We start from the raw sequence: 13,008 nt of genomic DNA on the forward strand, positions 1-13,008 counted from the left end.
TTGTGTGAACATACGACGATACCTAGAAGGCATAGTGTATTTATAATCTATTGCTGTCAGGCTAGAGACCTCCACAGCATGAGCATATTACTGTACTGAATACTGTAGCCAATTGTAATACAATGGCAAGTATTTGTATATACATACATACATACATATAGAAAACGTAGAGCAAAAATGTAGAATTATAATCTTATGGGACAAGCATCTTATATGTGGTACATCATTGATGGAAATTTTGTTATGTGATACATGACCTTATATGTATTATTTTGTGACTTTTTGTTAATGTTCATTATATATTTGGGGACTTTTATAATCAGAATTCATCATTTTGCATAAAAATAAACCATACCAATCTATCGCAATAACATTTAAAAATAAACCTGGAAAAATATTTACACAAATATGGCAGGAAAACTTTTATAATCTTCCTTTATTCATTGATTATAACATTTTAAAGAAAGTTCTTATTATGAAACATAGAAAGGGCATGAACAGAATTTTATAGAAATGGAACTATAAACAGCTATCAAATACATCTGTATATTTACATTAATACTAATAAAAAATAGTGAAATAGTATTTTTGCTTAACAAAGATTTTTAAAAGGACAAAATGCTACAAAAAATTGTTTAATGATAAAATGCAGGCATTGCTGTTTAGATGACAGTTTGGCAAGTATATGCTATGCATTTAAAAAGTCATGCCCTTTAATCCAGTAATTGCACTTCTAGCAATCATTCTAAGAAGATAATTGGGAATCCAGAAAAAAGGTCTATATACAAAGATATCCATTATGAGTTTGTCACAATACTGAAAATGAAAATATGGGAAGTAACTAAATATAATGGCTATACTCTTGTCTGTGGGCCTTGATAATTAGGTTATATTAATCACTATTTTCTGAATATTGGGTAAATCTTGCTTTTAAATATCTTCATCATATCACTTCAGTATCTGGAGCTTTTGTTCTGTAATTTTAATGGTGCTACTAAAAATATCAATTTCTATACCATGAAACTGATTTAGAAGCTAATAGCTAATTTATTTTCCTTCTTTCATTTCATTTCATATTTCCTAAAATATCCACATTTGGCTTGGTTCTCTAAGTTAGTTTTGATGATTATCATATAAAACTCTTTAGTTTTTGAGAAGGTATGAAGCATTTTCTCTCAGAATCTCAGCATCATTCTTCTTGCTCTTAATGCCCTCCTGTGTCTCCCTGGGGTAAAAATGTGGACACTACATTCCCTCCAGACTCTCCTGCCACCAAAAGGCAGAAGGGGAAGAATTGGGAAGTCATAGAAAAGCAGGAGCTGGGGTCTTCACATACAATCTTTAATCATTTATCCTAGAAAAGATCTTGTCATGATTTGCTTTGCTTCTTAGAGTCATAAAAAAAACCTGCAGTAGCCTATAAATTAATTATTTCTGAAAGAGAGTGCCTCGTTCTGATTGTGTCTCAGACTTACTGTCTTCTCACCAGCTCTATCAACTCCCTCCCCTTTTGTCTCACTCCAATCTATTTTCTGCACAAAAGAAAAAAAAAATCTTAAATTAGATCACATCATTTATCTCCTGAAAGCACATCAACATTTTTCCATTGAATTTACAAGAAATTACAAACATCTGAGTATTGCCTTTTAGCTGTAATCAAGGCCAGGCTGTTCATAACTTTACCCCTCTTACCTCTCCAACCTTATCCCACATGACTCTTTATCCTCACTACACACTAGTTACACCAGCCTCCTTTCAGGTCCTTGACATGACAAGCTCTTCCTTTACCCACACTTTTGTCATATGGCTAGGTCCTGTCCTTTAGATTTCAGCCTACATCACCTTCCTAGTGAGGCTTGACCTAATCATCCTACCCAAAACTACCTCTTTTTATATTAGCCACTCATTTTTCCTTGTGTTTTTATTAATTCTAATTGTTTTACTATTTGTTTGTTGGTTCTTTATTCTTCAGATACCCATTAGAATGGGAACTTCAGGAGGGTTTGCAATTATTGTAACCAAATAGCCCAGCACAATGCCTGACATATGGTTGGTGTTTAGAAACTTATTGAATGAATTAATTTACTAGGGAACAAAGGTGTTTTTGAAAATCTGTAATGTTTGAAGAGTTTATTTTATCATAGGAAAAATTCATTTGCACATCATACTAAAATATAGCTCTGGAGACTAAGACTTTATTTCATTAATGAAAATTGTAGTAGAAAGTAAATCTTGGAGGATTATTTTAAATTTTCCTTTCCATTCTTACACGTGTTCCATTGAGGAATGTTTCAGCAAAATTATTTCTGAGTCTAAGTAAATGAGCAAAATAAAATGCTGAAGTTGTGAGAACTTGGTAGCAGCTAATGGAAACCTTAGGGAAAATTTCAAAAAAACTCAGGTTAGTTTTGATACAGAGGTGCTATTTATGGCCTGCCATAGAGTTAAAATGTGCTTCTAGAAGTTGTACTCAAAGCTTCTGAAGGACAATTAAGACTCTGGAAACTCCCTGTGCTGGGAGTTGCCCAACAACTGCTGGATCAAACCTGGTCACTGCAGGAGTTATGTTAATAATCATCAAGGCTATGAGTTGCCTCCCAAAGTTGAATTTAGAGACTCACAAAATATTACTTTGTCCAAATAATTTATCTTCCAACTTCATGTTTGTTACAAAACTGGGAGTGCTAAGTACATTTCTACAGTTAGGCAAGGCTTTGAGTGATTAGTCATGATTCAATGGTAATGAACGGAATACATATTTTAGAGGTAATTTAAATGTAAGCTATTTGTCAACCTAAAAATATATAGGCTGGATTTATATACTTGAATGCTCAAATGGATCCCATGAAAAATAGTGTAAAGGAAAATAAAATATTTGTTTATATCAAGATGGTTGAAGAGACAGCATTTCCTGAATGATATCTGATTGTGTCTTAATCACAGACTAAATTTAATAATGTATGAAATGAATCTAAACATCCCACTATCCTCTTGTCCCTCTTACACCACAAGACTTAGGAAGTGGAGAAGGGAGCACAGGAGTAATGATGGAGTTAAATGTGTAAAACGTTCTACCCAAAAAATAGTTTTCTAGACCTTCCTCTTCTACTGGGCAGAAGAGAACAAAGCAAAACAACAAAATGTGTTTTCCATCACAGTGTTTAAGTCAGTGGGTTTGGTTATATAGTTTGACTTAATAGCTTGGAGTTAACAAAAATAGTAGGTTAAATATCTGGATTACATCATTGGTGGTAATATCAGGATAAATTACAGATTTATTAGAAGACAAAATACACAAAATGAATATATAGTAACTTTAAATCAAATGGAAAAAATGCCTTGCTCTTTTAGAATCTATCCTAGACATCCACCACTGTCTTCTTTCCAGTCCAGGACATCATTAACTTTCTTCTTCTTTTTTTTTTTTTTTTTTTTTTTTTTTTTTGAGATGGAAGTCTCATTCTGTCCCCAGGCTGGAGTGCAGTGGCACAGTCTGTGCTCCCGGGTTCACACCATTCTCCTGCCTCAGCCTCCCGAGTAGCTGGGACTACAAGCACCTGCCACCACACCCAGCTAACTAGTTTTTTTTTCTATTTTTAGTAGAGATTGTCTTTCACCGTGTTAGCAAGGATGGTCTCGATCTCCTGACCTCGTGATCTGCCTGCCTCAGCCTCCCAAGGTGCTGGAATTACAGGTGTGAGCCACTGTGCCTGTCCCAGGACATCATTATCTTTAAACCATTCTATGGCAATAATCTTGTACTTCATCTCCTTACATCTTAGTCCCCTACTATATATATTTTCCACAATCACCAATATGATTTTTCAGTTGAAAAAATCTGATCATGTTATTCCTACCTTAAAAATTTCAAATGGGATTGCTCTCAAGATGGCCGAATAGGAAGAGCTCCAGTCTCCAACTCCCAGCACGAGCGACACAGAAGACCGGTGATTTCTGCATTTTCAACTGAGGTACTGGGGTCATCTCACTGGGGAGTGCCGGACAATCGGTGCTGGTCAGCTGCTGCAGCCTGACCAGCGAGAGCAGAAGCAGGGCGAGCCATCGCCTCACCTGGGAAGCACAAGGGGGAAGGGAATCCCTTTTCCTAGCCAGGGGAACTGAGACACACAACACCTGGAAAATCGGGGAACTCCCACCCCAATACCGTACGGGCACACCAGGGGAATATATCCCACACCTGGCCAGGAGGGTCCCACGCCCACGGAGCCTCCCTCATTGTTAACACAGCAGTCTGTGGTGATCTAACCACAAGGCAGCAGCGAGGCTGGGGGAGGGGCGCCCGCCATTGCTGAGGCTTAAGTAGGTAAACAAAGCCGCTGGGAAGCTTGAACTGGGTGGAGCTCACAGCAGCTCAAGGAAACCTGCCTGTCTCTATAGACTCCACCTCTGGGGGCAGGGCTCAGCTAAAAAAACAACAGGGGAAGCAGCAGAGGCCTGAGCAGACGCGAACGACTCTGTCTGACAGCTTTGAAGAGAGCAGTGGATCTCCCAACACGGAGGATGAGATCTGAGAACGGACAGACTGCCTGCTCAAGTGGGTCACTGACCCCTGAGTAGCCTAACTGGGAGACATCCCCCACTAGGGGCAGTCTGACACCCCACACCTCACAGGGTGGAGTACACCCCTGAGAGGAAGCTTCCAAAGTAAGAATCAGACAGGTACACTCGCTGTTCAGCAATATTCTATCTTCTGCAACCTCTGCTGCTGATACCCAGGCAAACAGGGTCTGGAGTGGACCTCAAGCAATCTCCAACAGACCAATAGCTGAGGGTCCCAACTGTCAGAAGGAAAACTATCAAACAGGAAGGACACCTATACCAAATCCCCATCAGTACGTCACCATCATCAAAGACCAGAGACAGATAAAACCACAAAGATGGGGAAAAAGCAGGGCAGAAAAGCTGGAAATTCAAAAAATAAGAGCGCATCTCCCCTGCAAAGGAGCGCAGCCCATCGCCAGCAACGGATCGAAGCTGGTCAGAGAATGACTTTGACGAGATGAGAAAAGAAGGCTTCAGTCCATCAAACTTCTCAGAGCTAAAGGAGGAATTACGTACCCAGCGCAAAGAAACTAAAAATCTTGAAAAAAGAGTGCAAGAATTGACAGCTAGACTAATTAATGCAGAGAAGGTCATAAACAAAATGACAGAGATGAAAACCATGACACGAGAAATACGTGACAAATGCACAAGCTTCAGTAACCGACTCGATCAACTGGAAGAAAGAGTATCAGCGATTGAGGATCAAATGAATGAAATGAAGCGAGAAGAGAAACCAAAAGAAAAAAGAAGAAAAAGAAATGAACAAAGCCTACAAGAAGTATGGGATTATGTAAAAAGACCAAATCTACGTCTGATTGGGGTGCCTGAAAGTGAGGGGGAAAATGGAACCAAGTTGGAAAACACTCTTCAGGATATCATCCAGGAGAACTTCCCCAACCTACTAGGGCAGGCCAACATTCAAATTCAGGAAATACAGAGAACACCACAAAGATACTCCTCCAGAAGAGCAACTCCAAGACACATAATTGCCAGATTCACCAAAGTTGAAATGAAGGAAAAAATCTTAAGGGCAGCCAGAGAGAAAGGTCGGGTTACCCACAAAGGGAAGCCCATCAGACTAACAGCAGATCTCTCGGCAGAAACTCTACAAGCCAGAAGAGAGTGGGGGCCAATATTCAACGTTCTTAAAGAAAAGAATTTTAAACCCAGAATTTCATATCCAGCCAAATTAAGTTTCATAAGTGAAGGAGAAATAAAATCCTTTACAGAGAAGCAAATGCTTAGAGATTTTGTCACCACCAGGCCTGCCTTACAAGAGACCCTGAAGGAAGCCCTAAACATGGAAAGGAACAACCGGTACCAGCCATTGCAAAAACATGCCAAAATGTAAAGACCATCGAGGCTAGGAAGAAACTGCATCAACTAACGAGCAAAATAACCAGTTAATATCATAATGGCAGGAACAAGTTCACACATAACAATATTAACCTTAAATGTTAATGGACTAAATGCTCCAATTAAAAGACACAGACTGGCAAACTGGATAAAGAGTCAAGACCCATCAGTCTGCTATATTCAGGAGACCCATCTCACATGCAGAGACATACATAGGCTCAAAATAAAGGGATGGAGGAAGATCTACCAAGCAAATGGAGAACAAAAAAAAGCAGGGGTTGCAATCCTAGTCTCTGATAAAACAGACTTTAAACCATCAAAGATCAAAAGAGACAAAGAAGGCCATTACATAATGGTAAAGGGATCAATTCAACAGGAAGAGCTAACTCTCCTAAATATATATGCACCCAATACAGGAGCACCCAGATTCATAAAGCAAGTCCTTAGAGACTTACAAAGAGACTTAGACTCCCATACAATAATGATGGGAGACTTCAACACTCCACTGTCAACATTAGACAGATCAACGAGACAGAAAGATAACAAGGATATCCAGGAATTGAACTCATCTCTGCACCAAGCGGACCTAATAGACATCTATAGAACTCTCCACCACAAATCAAGAGAATATACATTCTTCTCAACACCAAATCGCACTTATTCCAAAATTGACCACATAATTGGAAGTAAAGCACTCCTCAGCAAATGTAAAAGAACAGAAATTATAACAAACTGTCTCTCAGACCACAGTGCAATCAAACTACAACTCAGGACTAAGAAACTCAATCAAAACCGCTCAACTACATGGAAACTGAACAACCTGCTCCTGAATGACTACTGGGTACATAACGAAATGAAGACAGAAATTAAGATGTTCTTTGAAACCAACGAGAACAAAGATACAACATACCAGAATCTCTGGGACACATTTAAAGCAGTGTGTAGAGGGAAATTTATAGCACTAAATGCCCACAAGAGAAAGCAGGAAAGATCTAAAATTGACACTCTAACATCACAATTAAAAGAACTAGAGAGGCAAGAGCAAACACATTCAAAAGCGAGCAGAAGGCAAGAAATAACTAAGATCAGAGCAGAACTGAAGGAGATAGAGACACAAAAAACCCTCCAAAAAATCAATGAATCCAGGAGTTGGTTTTTTGAAAAGATCAACAAAATTGACAGACCGCTAGCAAGACTAATAAAGAAGAAAAGAGAGAGGAATTAAATAGATGCAATAAAAAATGATAAAGGGGATATCACCACCGACCCCACAGAAATACAAACTACCATCAGAGAATATTATAAATACCTCTACGCAAATCAACTAGAAAATCTAGAAGAAATGGATAATTTCCTGGACACTTACACTCTCCCAAGACTAAACCAGGAAGAAGCTGAATCCCTGAATAGACCAATAGCAGGCTCTGAAATTGAGGCAACAATTAATACCCTACCCACCAAAAAAAGTCCAGGACCAGATGGATTCACAGCTGAATTCTACCAGAGGTACAAGGAGGAGCTGGTACCATTCCTTCTGAAACTATTCCAATCAATAGAAAAAGAGGGAATCCTCCCTAACTCATTGTATGAGGCCAACATCATCCTGATACCAAAGCCTGGCAGAGACACAACAAAAAAAGAGAATTTTAGACCAATATCCCTGATGAACATCGATGCAAAAATCCTCAATAAAATACTGGCAAACCGGATTCAGCAGCACATCAAAAAGCTTATTCATCATGATCAAGTGGGCTTCATCCCTGGGATGCAAGGCTGGTTCAACATTCGCAAATCAATAAACATAATCCAGCATATAAACAGAACCAAAGTTAAGAACCACATGATTATCTCAAAAGATGCAGAAAAGGCTTTTGACAAAATTCAACAGCGCTTCATGCTGAAAACACTCAATAAATTCGGTATTGATGGAACGTACCTCAAAATAATAAGAGCTATTTATGACAAACCCACAGCTAATATCATACTGAATGGGCAAAAACTGGAAAAATTCCCTTTGAAAACTGGTACAAGACAGGGATGCCCTCTCTCACCACTCCTATTCAACATAGTGTTGGAAGTTCTGGCTAGGGCAATCAGGCAAGAGAAAGAAATCAAGGGTATCCAGTTAGTAAAAGAAGAAGTCAAATTGTCCCTGTTTGCAGATGACATGATTGTATATTTAGAAAACCCCATCGTCTCAGGCCAAAATCTCCTGAAGCTGATAAGCAACTTCAGCAAAGTCTCAGGATGCAAATTTAATGTGCAAAAATCACAAGCATTCTTATACACCAGTAACAGACAAGCAGAGAGCCAAATCAGGAATGAACTTCCATTCACAATTGCTTCAAAGAGAATAAAATACCTAGGAATCCAACTTACAAGGGATGTCAAGGACCTCTTCAAGGAGAACTACACACCACTGCTCAGTGAAATCAAAGAGGACACAAACAAATGGAAGAACATACCATGCTCATGGATAGGAAGAATCAATATCGTGAAAATGGCCATACTGCCCAAGGTTATTTATAGATTCAATGCCATCCCCATCAAGCTACCAATGAGTTTCTTCACAGAATTGGAAAAAACTGCTTTAAAGTTCCTATGGAGCCAAAAAAGAGTCCGCATTGCCAAGACAATCCTAAGTCAAAAGAACAAAGCTGGAGGCGTCACACTACCTGACTTCAAACTATACTACAAGGCTACAATAACCAAAACAGCATGGTAATGGTACCAAAAGAGAGATATAGACCAGTGGAACAGAACAGAGTCCTCAGAAATAATACCACACATCTACAGCCATCTGATCTTTGACAAACCTGAGAGAAACAAGAAATGGGGAAAGGATTCCCTATTTAATAAATGGTGCTGGGAAAATTGGCTAGCCATAAGTAGAAAGCTGAAACTGGATCCTTTCCTTACTCCTTATACGAAGATTAATTCAAGATGGATTAGAGACTTAAATGTTAGACCTAATACCATAAAAACCCTAGAAGAAAATCTAGGTAGTACCATTCAGGACATAGGCATGGGCAAGGACTTCATGTCTAAAACACCAAAAGCAACGGCAACAAAAGCCAAAATTGACAAATGGGATCTGATTAAACTAAAGAGCTTCTGCACAGCAAAAGAAACTACCATCAGAGTGAACAGGCAACCTACAGAATGGGAGAAAATTTTTGCAATCTACTCATCTGACAAAGGGCTAATATGCAGAATCTACAAAGAGCTCAAACAAATATACAAGAAAAAAACAAACAACCCCATCAAAAAGTGGGCAAAGGATATGAACAGATATTTCTCAAAAGAAGACATTCATACAGCCAACAGACACATGAAAAAATGCTCATCATCACTCGCCATCAGAGAAATGCAAATCAAAACCACAATGAGATACCATCTCACACCAGTTAGAATGGCAATCATTAAAAAGTCAGGAAACAACAGTTGTTGGAGAGGATGTGGAGAAATAGGAACACTTTTACACTGTTGGTGGGATTGTAAACTAGTTCAACCATTATGGAAAACAGTATGGCAATTCCTCAAGGATCTAGAACTAGTTGTACCATATGACCCAGCCATCCCACTACTGGGTGTATACCCAAAGGATTATAAATTATTCTACTACAAAGACACATGCACACGTATGTTTATTGCGGCACTATTCACAATAGCAAAGACTTGGAACCAACCCAAATGTCCATCTGTGACAGACTGGATTAAGAAAATGTGGCACATATACACCATGGAATACTATGCAGCCATAAAAAAGGATGAGTTTGCGTCCTTTGTAGGGACATGGATGCAGCTGGAAACCATCATTCTTAGCAAACTACCACAAGAAGAGAAAACCGAACACCGCATGTTCTCACTCATAGGTGGGAACTGAACAATGAGATCACTTGGACTCAGGAAGGGGAACATCACACACTGGGGCCTGTCATGGGGAGGGGGGATGGGGGAGGGATTGCATTGGGGAGTTATACATGATATAAATGATGAGTTGATGGGTGCTAACGAGTTGATGGGTGCAGCACACCAACATGGCACAAGTATACATATGTAACAAACCTGCACGTTATGCACATGTTCCCTAGAACTTAAAGTATAATAAAAAATATATATATATAAAACAATAAAAATGAAAAAAAAATTTCAAATGACTACTTCTTTCTGTAGAAAAATATTCAGACTCTAAAATGTTCTGAAAAGTCTTTCTCAATTCAGCTATTAAAACTAAAAAGAAAAATAAAGACTGAAAAGATGCATGTTCACTACAAATAATTAAATATGGGCTTCTCTCTGGATATTTATTTATGACCAAGGATCCTTGTCAAATGATATTCTAAAATTTATAGAAAATAGTAATCCAAATTAGCTTATTGAAATTAATATTGAAAATTAGAGCTATATGTGTAGTTTCTTAATTTGCACATAATAACTTATTTAAATGGTTTTTAAAGGATAATATAGAACTTATTAGAGATAGTATGTGTGTGATGAAACATTCGCGGTGTTACGTTTGCCTTGACATGCACTACAAATATTCGATGAGGAATAAGTTATTAAAGCAATGGATAACAGCATTCATGTCAGAGAGAAGTGCAGTTACAGATAATCAAATATAAAGTATTTCCAAAATATGTCTAAAAGGAAGTCTCAATTTTTTTAAGAATCAAATTTTTGGATCAGCACATGACATAATATAAATCATGCACCTAATAGGGAACTATATCAGATTTCTAGAGATGAAAACTATAGTTTTAAGTTGTCCAAGTTATTCTTGTTTGTGAGCTTTTCTCTATACATAAATCATGAATTAATTCAACAGTTATTTGCTAAAGCCCTGCTACATGCCAGATAGTCCCCTAAGTGCTGGAGATTCAAAGGCCAACTGAGGCAAACAAGAGCTTGCTCCCGTGGAGCTTAGCTTCAAGTAAGGATGGAGAGTGATGTTATAAACAAACACAAATAAGTAAGATATTTTTACATGGTTACTAATATTAGGATGAAAAGTAAACAGTGCTATGATATAAGGAAGATTTACTCAGAGTAGGCTGCTACCTTAATTGCTGGCCATATATAGAGCTTTTCTGAGAAGGTGACATCTGAACAGAAACAAGAAAGATGAGAATGAACCTAACATGCCAAGATGCAGAGAATTCCAGGCAGAAGGAAGAACAAGTACAGGTGCCTCAAGGCAGGGATAACACTGGTGTGTTCAAGAAGAGAAATGTCAATAGAGAAAAGGATAAAGCACTTAATTTAGATGACAAAGAGAGTGAATTATATAGACCACTATAAACCACAGTAAGAAATGCAGATGTTCCGTATGAGTCATCTTTCTAAGAGGAGAGTTACATAATTTCATTTGTGTTTTAAAAGACCCCCTCTGTCTGTTGCATAGATAATAGGCCTTAGGAGGCCAACACTGGGAGGCAAGAGGATCATTAGAATTGCAGCAGGGTCAAGGAGAGATGTGGGAATATGTAAATCCTGGCACATTTTAAAGATGTGAACTGTGACTCCTGTATTGTAGGCATTTAATGTCTATTTGTTGAATGAATGAATGAATGAGTGAACAAAGAGCATAATGCTTATAAACATTAAAATCTAGTAGTATGTTATAATCCTGGCTACGTATTTGGGGCATGAAAACCAAAAGAAAGGAAAGTACTAAGAGTCTTTAAATTTAGAAGAAAACCTGTAATTTATGTTTGTATTTGTACATTTTCCTCATTAAAACTTAAAAACAAGAATATTCTAGAATGTTATTCACCAAGCATCTGACATTTCATAATGTTAATTCTACAGTTTATTTGTACAGTTATGGTTAAAATAAGAGACAAATAATAGAAATTCTGAAATCAATAAGAATGTTGTCCATTAGTTGGCAAAACAGAAAAATATGAAAAATATACGGAGTTAGGTTTGGGATTTAAAAAAAAAAAAACTCTATTTCTTCTATACATGAGCTATTTATACTGAAATATCAAATTACACCTGTGGTATGCTGAAATCAACCCATACAACCCCTGAAATCTGATTGTGAATTTTTTAGGAAATGTATGAGCAATGCGTTAAAAACGTAATTATTAAAATGTGATTTATGTAAACTTAGTTAATTTTAAAAGCTTAAAACAAATGTAGTAAATACTCAAAACTCATCACTTCTTAATATTTTAGTATATTATAATGTCAATGTTTTTGAGGTTCTTATTTTATCTGTATGGTGGCAATTACATATAATGATGTGCTACTGGGTAGCTCTTCACAGCTCCACATTGAGTGACATCACTTAGGAAGCTTGAAATCACACATAGTGAGAATATTTACACCACAGAAATAGGCAAACATTATAAACAGGGATTTCCCCTATCCCTAGTGATTCAACTGTTTAACATTTACTGGTGCCGTTAGTGATAGATAAACTGATGTTACCATCACTGCTACAGCATCTCTTGCTGAAAACCTCTAGTCTAAATCCCAGAAGCTAGGTTCTCCTTTCCATGAGGAATGATGAACCAAGGGTGGATACAGAGAGCAAAAGCTCACTGTGGATGGCTTCTACACAAGAGAAAGAAGGCCCAGGGTTCAAGAACAATTTATTTAGTCACTTTGTGCTTTACTTTCCTTGAAATAATGGCGATATTTCCCTCTGATTTCCTCAAATTTCCTCAAATTAACATCTATTGAAATTCAGTATAATTAAACTATATCATGCACATAGGTTGAGAAAAATATATCAAAAATTAAATAACAGAGTGCTACAAATAAAGAAATTACTGCCTCAGATATATGTATTTCCAAATTAAAGTTGTGAGAAATAGAGTTTGTAGAAAAGGAATAGATAAGATAGAGAAAGAGAAAAGGCAAAGCGGCAATAATTTAGTGTTTTTCTCTTATACTACTATATCAATATGTATAGACCAAGTGAAAGAAAGTTAGAGTATTAAAAATAGCCTAGTGTATTTCCTTTTGATAGAAGAGAAGTTTGGTTATTAAATAACAGCCTAGTATTATATAGTGTTCAATAAATTATGTCATTTTAATTGTGCTTTTTATTTGAAAATATTTCATTGACAAAGATTA

The 13,008-nt window shown here is 37.3% G+C and overlaps 1 protein-coding gene across 1 annotated transcript in view; it reads right to left on the reverse strand.

The window, feature by feature from the left end:
- The window catches only part of CNTN1 (contactin 1), a 441,173-nt gene that overhangs the window by 37,368 nt on the left and 390,797 nt on the right, over window positions 1-13,008 (reverse strand). The window lies entirely within an intron of this gene.

The sequence above is a fragment of the Rhinopithecus roxellana genome, chromosome 10 (genome assembly GCF_007565055.1).
Source record: "Rhinopithecus roxellana isolate Shanxi Qingling chromosome 10, ASM756505v1, whole genome shotgun sequence".
Lineage (NCBI taxonomy): Eukaryota > Metazoa > Chordata > Mammalia > Primates > Cercopithecidae > Rhinopithecus > Rhinopithecus roxellana.